Raw genomic sequence first — 11,460 nt, 5'->3', positions numbered from 1 at the left:
TTGGTGACTTTTTGATATTTGAAAAATGAAAGAATAACTAAAATAATTTTTGCAGTGAGCTTGAGTTTGGTTGTCTAATATATAAATAAAGAGAGATGTTATATTTATAATATTTTTATAATAAATTATAGGTAGTTAATTGTTATTGATTCAAATTTGAACTTAATACTAAAATTACTTTTTTGATAATAACAACTAGTAACAATTTGCCAATTAAAATTTGTTATAAAAATATTGTTAAACTATTGTGAACATATCATTTCTTATAAATTAAAGTTAAGGTTTAATGTTTTACTGTTATTTAATTTAATTTTTTAGTTAAAATATTAGTTATAAAATTATTTATTTATTTATTTATATTTTATAATTATTAATTAATTATTTATGACATCATTGGTTCGATTATCGGTTCGATCCCAATCCGACCATAAAATCGAGAATCACTCTTTATTTCGGTTCTTTGACCGTACCGATTTTTAAAACCATGCTTGAGGAGACCAAAGAAAGTACGCAAGTATGACTAACATAAATATTGCTTACATAATTTATGTTAGTGCTTGAATTGTACATAATATAACAATATTTATGTTAGTGAATCGATCTGAACCATTGCCCTAGACCGCACCATTAGCAATATTTATGTCAGCAATATTTGAGTGCTTGTGGAGACCAAAGAATGCAAGTATGACTACTTTTATTTTCCTATTCTAAAAACTGAGGCTGATGATTGTTAAAGTGTAGGCCAATGGTTCAGATCGATTCACTAACATAAATATTGCTAAACCTGCACATCAATTACCTTTTTAAATTATATATTAGTGCATCGATGGGAAATTTGGAATCACTGGCCTCGTTGTAAACAATCATCAAGATGTGAGGGCTGGAAAATTCAAAGTTGTCAACGTTATTACTTTTGTTTTTATTGATTTTTCTTATCATTTAACTAGTTTGATTAGTAAACATTTAAGGTTATTTTATAAGAGTTTTTGTATAAAATAATTTGTATTTTATCATTTAACCTTTGTATACTTGGTGAAATTTATGTAGATAATAAATTCTATATAAAAATAATTTGATAATTTGATATATAATATATTTATGGGTTATGACTTGTGTGTATGCGCGCACGAATGTGTTTTGAGTTTATCTTGACTAGTTTATCAATACCATAATTTAGTTATCGTGTATGTGTGCATGTGTATGTGTGTGTGGTTTGAATTAATCTTGACTAGTTTATCGATATTGATAATTATTTATTCTCCTCTTATATAATAAGAAGGCAAAACAAATAGGTTTATTATTCCAAAACTTTTGCTGTGAAGATAATAATTCCAATTTTAATAATAAAAAAATGCATTTTAATTAACACTAAATTGTGAATGATTAATTATTCACTCTCCTCTTATATAATAGTAAATTACACTAATTAAATTTATGATGAAATCTACAATTCAAGTAAGATGATAGAGAATTACGTTACTATAGTCCCTGAGCATCCAATAATTTTCCCTTGTGGTTAGAACAATTAACCACAACATAACACGCCAAAAGGGGTGAGCTCAGGTTCAACATTTTGAGCATTTGTGGCAATAGAGTGGGGAAAACAAACCCATTGCTGCATCTTGAAACCTGGGTTTAACTAAAATGTGGTTTTTTATTTTTTTAAGGATCGAACTGAAAAAATGTATTCCAACAGCAGCAAAGAAAATCAAACAAGAACAACAGAGCCAGCCTCTTCCCTGATAACATCAACAAAATAGGGAGGGCAATTACAGAGATCAAAATAGCCAATAACTTTAGATCTTAGACACCATTTTGCTAAAGAGTGAGCTGCCCCATCAGCATCTCTAGGGGACCAACAGAAGGATGTGGTTGTAGGGAGTGCTCTTATAGACATGTATGAGTCTGGAAAACTAAGTGAAGCTCAGAATGTTTTTGATTATCTATCTACCAAAAAAAAAGTTTCCTGGAATACCATGCTTGTGGGACATGCCCAACATGGTTTTGGGAGGGAAGCTTTAGAGATCCATAACATAATGCATGGTAATGGGATCAAACCAAATGGTATTACTTTTCTTAGAATATTATCTGCTTGTGGGCATGTGTGACTTGTAGAGGAGGGATGGCACCACTTTAATTCCATGATCAAAGACCATGGCATTGCCCCTAGGACAGATCATTTAGCTTCTTTGGTCAGCCTCTTTCCCCGTAAAATACAGACAAAAAGAGCTTTTGAACTCATTAGGAGTATTCCAATGGAACCTAATAAGGTGGTGTGGCGGTGTCTCTTGTCCCGTTGTCCGGCTGCAAAATTCACAAGGATGTAGCTCTGGGAAGATACGCTGCTCAGAAAATTTTGAGCATAGATCCAGAAGATGCTTGAGCTCAGATCATGCTTTCAAATATATATGCTGAGGCCAAGATGTGGAATGAAGCTACACAAGTGCAAAAAATAATGGAATAGGAATTAAAGAAAGATACAGCATATAGCTGGGCTGAATTGAAGAACAATATATATTTACTTTTCTGCATCTCATTACACACAATTCCAATAAACAAAATCTCCATGAGGTTTTGGATGCGCTGACAGCCAGTTTGTTTGACCCAGGATACATACATGATGCCATGTTTGTATTGCATAGTGGGGAATTGAGTATTTGGTCATACATTACAGTCCTTCACATGTGAGAAAATAAGAGGAATGAATCCAAGATGGTCTGAGATGATATTGAAAGAGGACTAAACAGTATAGGAAGAATAGAGAAAAGTCAAAATGATGCTGACTCGTTATTGTAACTTGTAAGAAAGTAAATCTAAGGTCACATTTACCCACATAATGTTGTAGTTGAACTAAGAAGGGAAGGAAGATCAAAGATTGATGGTGTGGGAGGGTCCCTTGGCAAGAGGTTAACAAATTCAAGGGCTTGAATTCTTAGTTTCAGAGGGTAATCCGCTGACACACCCAATTCTTGGGCTGCTCCTGTCAACCATTTCAACAACAATTGATATCCTAATTGATATGGAACTTATAGTCCGTTTGGATTGAGGGGAAGGGAGAGGGAGTAGAGTAGAGTAAAGTAGAGTAGATTTAGTACAAAATTAGCTTATTTTTAGCCAATACTACTCTACTCCTCTCCACTCCCTCTCCTTCCTCCCTCCATCCAAACAGGCCATTACTTCCTCTTTTCAGAAGACTTGTTCTGCTGCTCTAGAGATTATTGGACTAGGTTCTCTTATGATTGTGTGTAGGTGTGCTTTTTGTTTGAGCAAAGATACACGATTCAGAGGGTCTGCTATTAACCTCATTCTCACTAGGAGATTGGTGGGGTGGTTCAGAATTTTTCTTTTTCTTGAACTGGTTGCTGATATTGTAGCTCTCATGATCTTCCAAGGGGGAGCATACCTGGCTAAAATAGAAAAAGCTTAGAGGGAAATGTGGTGGAAGCAGTATGTTAGGCAATTGTTGGTTACATTGTACAGGTTGTGGATTATCAAAAGATGTACAAAAGTGGCCAGTGACAGAAAAAGTTCATAGATGTCAATTTGTGACCCATAATATACTAATTTCATGTCCCCAGATGTTCTATCAACTGCAATTATGTCAATGTATAATTAGCATCATATAAGTTGCATACCTGAACTTTCATCAAGGTTGACCACATTCTCGTTGAGGAAGGCTAGGAAGCTGCCAAGGTTCTCAGCAGTTGGACGGTAATGTCCACTGTATGCCGATACAGACTAGAAGTTGTAAGGACATATTCAGAATTCAGATGCAAGAAACAGAGACTTTTCAAGTTTGTATACAAAGTACGTCTAAGAGTCTGTAGCTCAACTGTCATCTCCCCTGATGTTTCCAACAAAGACATCTGGGTCAAAACTCCCACCTCCACTATAACTATTGTATTATCAAAAAGTTTATATACAAAGTGCGTTGATAAACTATATCCTTCATTAAAATAAAATTAAAGATAATAATAAATTCCATGTAACTTTATGTTTTATTATCTTACCCAAAACGAAAGGTATTTTATTATCTCTGCAATTAGAAGCTTTTCTTAGCCTTACCAAAATTATTTGTAGAAACGCACATAGATTATACTTCTCCGTAAAATTGTTTTTGTGTAATAAACAATATTCTTCCAGTAAGGTTGAATTTTATCAACCATCTTGTTGGTTTTATTCCATGCCAAATTTGCTTGTATTTTAGCAATTAGTAACCCTGTATTTAGGTGAGAATCATGTAAGGATAGTGAGTGAGAGAGTGTGAAGAAATGCTCAAGATTGTGCAAGGATGCAGAGACTCGCGGCTGGACTCACGGGTGACTCACGACTGGCAAGCCGCCAAAGTTGGCACACATGTGGAGCATGCAGAGGAGCTGAAGAGTCATGCCAGCTATTGCACTACAGGACAAAAGTCCCAGGTTGGCCAGGCCGTTAGCTCGCGGCTTGAACTCGCGACTCAGCCCAGTTGCGAGGTCAAGTCGCCAGACCACCCTATTTGGGAAAAACTGACTTTTCACATTCCTTCTCACCCTACTATATATATACCCTTATACCCACGATATTAAAAGAGCTACCGGGGAGAATTTTGAGAGAGAAACCCTAGAGAAAAACAAAATTGAATCATCCACAATATTCACATAGAGACTCTTCAAATTCAGCTACTCTCTTTCTCTCCATTGTCAAATCCTTAAGAGGTACATTACCAAAACCTTTTCTCACCATACTCATATCTGTGAGAAGGCCATTTGGTGTCTAGGAAGCAGTTAAGAAGGGACCAATTTCATATTGGTTGATGCTATGGTCAAGTAGCGGAATCTGGTAAGTTAAAGAAGAAATAGGTTCGATGTAACCTCGTTGGAGTAGGAGCTTGGAGGGCTTAGGTACTTTTGGTAGATTAGGCTTGAAGGGTATTTTGCTATTCATGTATCCCAACTACATTCTTTAGTGGATTGTTTACCGCCTGGAGGGCGGCGGAGAGGTTTTACATTGAGGGCTTCGGTTTCCTCTTCGATAACACATCGAGTGTTGTCCTTGTGTTTGCATCTCTCTTCTCTTAATCTTTTCCATTTAATTTCTGTTGTGGATGTAATTTTATTTGGTTTATATTGTTTATCAATTCTGCTTTAAGCTTATGTTCATATTCCGCACATTAATTGTTTGACATTAATCTTGAATTGGTAATTTGTAAATTGGGGGTCTAATCATTCATAGTGTTTTATACACTAATTGAACTTTCAATTGGTATCAGAACGAGTACACTTTTACTGGTTTCATTACCATAGTGTGATCCTTGACCCCATATTGAGATGGACCGGTCTCAATCCTTAAATGCTCCACCATATTTTGATGGTAGCAACTATGCCTTTTGGAAGGTAAGGATGAGAGCATTTCTGTGTTCTATAGATGAGGCTGTTTAGGATGCTGTTGAAATAGGTTGGACAAAGCCAGAGGCAACTAGGGATGGCAATTTATGCCTGATCCGCGGGTACCCAGTCCGGCCCGATCCTAATGAGTCGGATTTTACCCGGTTCGATAACAAATAGGGTCGGGTTTGGGTTTTAAAAAAAAAAACCCGAAGCGGGTCCAGGTCGAGTCTGGATTTTGGAAAAAACCTGGCCCGAACCCGGACCCGACCCGACCTGTTTAAACTTAAAACAAAAATTACTAAAATACCTACCTATATATATATGTAACTTATAACAAACCCTAATTCTTTTTTCATTTGTCTGGGTTCTCTCCAAGCCGCCTCCTCTCTGCGCTCTCACATCGCCCACAATAACTCTCTCAGTCTCATTTTCTCTCAAGCCACCCCACACGGCCTCACCCAGTCACCCTCACCGTCACTCTCAGTCACTCACCGACCCACCCTCACCTTCACTCTCATCACTTGATGGTTGCTATTTCCACGGAGAAGCATGGAGGTTAGATCGGAGAGAGATTTGCGAGGTTTAGGCCGTGAGCTTCGGCCTAGAGGTGGAATTGGTGGCTGAAACCAGCGCCACTCATCGGAGATAGAGCCTTGGTGGACCGAGTTCTCCAATTTTTATTTTTGGGTTCATTTTTATTTTGGGTTCATGTCCTCTCTCAATTCTCAAATCTGTGAGTTTGTGTTTGTGATTTTGTGAATCTGAGTTTGTGATTCTGTGTTTGAAAGGAAACTCTTGTTTTCTTTTTATAAGATTGTGTCTCGAATCTGTGAGTTTGTGTTTGTGTGATTCTGTGTTTGAAAGGGAAAGTCCTTTTTTTTTTAAAAAAAAAAAGATTGTATGGCCATGGATTAAGGCCCTGAAGTGGCTGGCGGAGCCCACGGGGCCTGACGGGGCGGGTTTGGATTAAAAAAAAAACCCCGTTTATTAAACGGGGCAGGTTCGGGTTTTGGGGTTAGACCCGCGGGTCGGGTCCGGATATAAAGAAACCCGGCCCGAACCCGACCCGTTGCCATTCCTAGAGGCAACCAAATCCACTTGGAATAAGGCAGCCCTCGCAGCGTCAAATGCTAATAGCAAAGCACTTAACGTAATTTTTTGTGGTGTGTCCCCAGATGAATTCCATCGGATTTCTCATATCACTGTTGCCCAAGAAGCATGGCAGATTTTGGAGACCACTTATGAGGGTACAAAGAAAGTTAAGGACACAAAGCTACAGATGCTGACTACCCGATTTGAGAAGCTCAGGATGAGCGAGGATGAGTCCTTTGACTCTTTCTATAGTAAGCTAAATGAAGTGGTCATCGACAAGTTTAACTTGGGAGAGAAAACGGAGGACTCGAAAGTTGTATGAAAAATTCTTCGTTCATTGCCGGAGAGCTTTCTTGCAAAGGTGATTGCAATTGAGGAAAGCAAAAACCTTGATGAAATCAAAGTCCAAGAGCTGATTGGTTTTCTCCAAACGTATGAACTTTCATTACCAAATCAAAGAAAGAGCAAATCACTGGCTCTTAAGACAATAAATGAAAAGGTAGAAGGTCATGGTTCATCGGATGAGGATACAGTAGAAAAGGATGTTGCCTACCTTGCAAAGAATTTCCAAAAATTGCTAAAGTTCAAGAACAATGAGAAATTTGGTGATAAAGGGAAATTCATGAGTTTTGGAAAGGAGAAGAAGGACTTCAAAAAGAGAGAAGGGAAGGAGTCCCAATCCACACAAGGAGTCACTTGTTTTGAGTGTAATGGACAGGGCCATTTCAAAAAAGAATGTCCTAATTATTTGAGATCGAAGGGCAAGGTGTATGCCACCACTCTCGGTGACTCAGATTCCTCCACCTCTGATTCGGAGGATAGCTGTGATGAAGAAGGGAATTTCTCAGCATTCATGACTGTTGCCTATGTTGAGTCTTCAAAGGACTTGAATTTGCTTGTGGAAGAGCTTAGGAAGCATAGTGATGAGGAATTCATGGGAATTGTAGAAGAATCAGATGCTGAAGAAGATGAAGATATAGCTGGTCTTAAAGAGAATTACAATTCTCTACTTGAGAAGTTAGGAGAATATGCAAGGGTAGCCAAGGCAGTTGTGAAAAAGATGAAGAAAGCTGAGAAGGACTATAAAAGTCTTCTAGTGAAATATAAGGAGGCCAAGTGTGAGATAGAGATGCTAAATGGTGAGCTAACCGAAGCTTACACCAAGGTAAAATTCCTTGAGCTTGAGGTGGTTCAAGCAAATGACAAGGTAGAGCGAGTCTCTACAAAGAAGCTTGATGATGTCCTTTCTTCTCAAAATACCTTCTCCGAAAAAACCGGATTAGGATACACCGAAGAAAGTAGTTCAGCTGTGAACATCTCCAAAGAAGTGAAGTTTGTGAAGGCCAAAAAGCCGGTTGTAGTTGCCCCTACTGTTGAAAAGGCAAATATTAAGAAGAAGAAGAATGTAACTGACCAACAGGTGTTGAACAAGCCCCCTAATCAATCTGTGGTCAGGTTTGAAGGCAAAGTAAAATCACTTCCACGATCGCAAAGAGGTCCTAGAACGAATCATGTGTGTCATCACTGCGTACTTCAAGGGCACACCCGACCCAATTGTCATAAACTGAGAGTATTGAGGAATGCTAGTGATCAAAGGTCAAGAAGGCCAAGAAATGACAAGAGGACTTGGACTGTTGAGCCATCAAGAGATCGAAATGTTGATCCCGGAATGATGGACGTGATGAAGTTGATTGGTGCATTCACCAACTGCTTGGAAAGCTTCACTAGAAGGTTTGAAAGTCCTAACTCTCGTACCCAATCATATAAGGATATCACCCCAAACGCATGTGATGTGTGGGTGATGAAGGGTACTCATGCATAAGCATTACCACATGTCCATGCATTAATACTTCCTATGTTGTGTGACTGTTGGTTTGTTTATTGATTATGAGAATTGAAAATTGTTTGTTTGTTTCATTTTTTTTTTTTTTTTTTGGTTGCTTCAATCTTTTCCTTCTTGTGTGTCAAAAATCCAAAAATCACATAAAAAGTAGAAAATCCAAAAAGATTGATCGACATTGTTGAGTTTTGTCTCAAAATATGTTTTACCTTGTACCTTTGTGTAAATGGCTTTGTGCATCTTCGAGCATAGCTTATTCCCTATGCACTCATATCATTGTGAGAGAAATCTTGAAATCTATGTGACTGTTGTAAATAGATCTTCAACCTTGTCATGAATGATTAGTGAATGGTTTTGTTGATCTTGAGACATGCATAGACTTGTGTCTATATATTATCCCACTCTTTATTTTATTGTTTTTGCTAATAAAGCTCTCCAAATGTAAATCTCCAAATGAAAAAAAAATATTGAGCTACAAAAACCTGTCGCACATACTAGTATTTGACTAGGAAAAAGGGAAAGCGACCAAAAATTAAAAATTATATGATGCCCAAAAAGCCAAAGGCTAACTCATCAAAGTGAAATATCAAAAATTTCAGGCATCAATCTCACAATGAGATATGTTGATTCAAAAATATCAAATGTTATGTCAAACATAGAGCCAAATGAAAAGCTTCAAAACTATTGTACTCAAGCCTTTGTGGGAGGTCATATATGCATATTTCTATAATTGAGATGGATCATATTATCTAGTGCTAGTTGTGTATGCCTTGATTGAATTGATCATTAAAGTTTCACATTAGACTAAGGACTATCTCATTTTTGATATTCACACACAACACACATGTCTATGTTCAATAAATGTTATATTCATTCGTGTGATTGTACTTGATTAAATGTGTTTTCACATGCTCAATCTTTGTTGATCAATCACAAAAAGATTTTTGAGTGTTTTAGTTGTTTTTGGAAAGTACTTTGTTTTGCAAAAATTGTCAAAAATTTCAAAAATTGTATTGCCCTATTTTGGTGACTTAGTCGCGGGTAGAACCAGTCGCATGCCCCAGTCGCGGGTCCATCACAGAGATTTTTCGCGACTCATTGGCGACTCATTGGCCGGTAAATGCTTCAGTCGCGAAAAAAACTTAGAATATTTTTCAAAATTTTGGAATTTCATGCTTTTCGCGGCTCAGGTTGGCGACTTGTTCGCGAGTGGAAGGTCCATCGCAAGGGGTATACAAAGATTTTCGCAACTCAGTTCACGACTCTCTCGCGAGTGGAACTTCCTGTTACAAAAAACACTTAGAAAATTTTTTTCAAAAGTTTTCTTTCAAGTGTTCTGGCGACTGGCCCTGGCGACTTGCACGCGACTTGACTCAGTCACGAAAATCGCATGTTTTGCACAAAATGGGTCAGTTTTTAAACTTTTTCAGTTTTCCCTCAAACATTTCTGACTGTTCATCTCCTTCCTTACCTGAACACTCTCAAACTCACCGTATCACTCTCAAAAAAACTTCCATTTTGCTTCATTTCATTCTCAAATCTTCAAGAAAAAGGTATGGGTTTTCTCTCTCTCACTACATATTTCATGTTTTGAGCTTTGTTTTCTTGGATTTGTGATTCGTTATTGAGTTTTGTGATATCTGTGGTTTCAGCTATAGCCTGGGTTCATGTTTGTTGAGTTTAGGTGTTTGGGCTTGGTTGATCTTGTTTCTAGGTTGCTAAATATGATTACTTTCATGTTTCATTTCACTATTAGAGTTTATTAACTGATCTATGATGTTTGGTAAATCTCATACCCATGTTTATTGGTCACATTGTCATATGATATTGTTTTTGTGATATACTCTGTTTGTAAGTATTTCTGGTTCAATATGGTTGAGTTATGTTTGTTGGGTTATTATGTCTTATCTTTTAGTTGCTATAGTTCATTGCTATCATGAATGCTGCTTTTGCCTTGAGGATATTGTCTGCTCTATGTTGGTTTGATCATATCATAATCATTTAGATTTGTCTCATAGACTTTTTTTTTTGGGATAAATGTGGTCCTCACTGCTATAATACAACTGAGTCCTTGGGAATGTGACCTAGAATTTTTTTTAAGTTGCTATGTTGATAAGTTATTCTATACCTCTCTGCTTTGAGCTTTCTCATTCAACACCTGTCTTTAAACTATGTCTAGATGGAGTGTTTGGTGCAATTTTTTTTGACAATAACATGTTACTAATGTTCTGAGTGTCCATCTATTGTGCTCTGTATTGTGGCCTTTTCTGCTTTTTTACAGATGGCCCCCTCTCCTACAAAGAAAATGACTCCTACTAAGAAAGCTCACAAAATGTTGAAAATGGACAATAACCTATTTAGGTCTGTTCAACACTTTGAGAGATATAGAGATTCTTTCTTGAGAGGAACCATAATTCAGGAGAGGTTTGTTGACTTAGGAGATTTGAAGGACACCTTCATTCTAGGTTGTTTTGAGGGCAGAGGATGGGAAAAATTGTTGAGTGACCTACCTCCTGTTTGTGAGCCTTTAATCAGAGAATTCTATGCAAATGCTGTGATAAGGGAGGATGAGTTGAGCTGTTGGGTTAGACGAAAGGAATTCACCATAGATGCCCATGACATTGATGAGGTGTTAAGGCTTGAAGGATTAGAGGACTCTAACTTCACCAACTACAAGGACAGGATGCTATCTATAGAAACTGTCTAAACTCGCATTGGTGGACAAAGAGAAGGGAGATGCCTCAACACTACAGCATTTCCAGCTGACATAAGGTGTCTAACCACCATTATGATGTTCAATTTGTACCCTGTGAGGAAGCTGACTACAATCAACAATGCCAGAGCTATCTTCCTCATGGAACTTAAGGAGAAAACCTTCATTAACATCAGCTCTCACATCTTTGACACTATTGTGAATGAGACTAAAACCACCTCTAAGCCCAAGCTAATCTTTCCTAGCCTTCTTATAAGGCTTTTCAGAGCAAAAGGTGTTGAAATCCCTCAAGATACCAGCTCCATGCCTACACCTTCAGCCATCAACAAGCTAACCATCATCGGGATTCAAGTCCGTCTTTCAGGTGATGAAGAGGTAGGTGATCAAGGTGAAGGTGACCAAATGGAAACTGAGATAGTAACTGTAGGACAAACTTCAACACCCAG

This window comes from Quercus lobata, chromosome 4 (assembly GCF_001633185.2).
Source record: "Quercus lobata isolate SW786 chromosome 4, ValleyOak3.0 Primary Assembly, whole genome shotgun sequence".
In the NCBI taxonomy this organism is placed as follows: domain Eukaryota; kingdom Viridiplantae; phylum Streptophyta; class Magnoliopsida; order Fagales; family Fagaceae; genus Quercus; species Quercus lobata.
Note: the sequence above shows the minus strand (reverse complement) of the source record.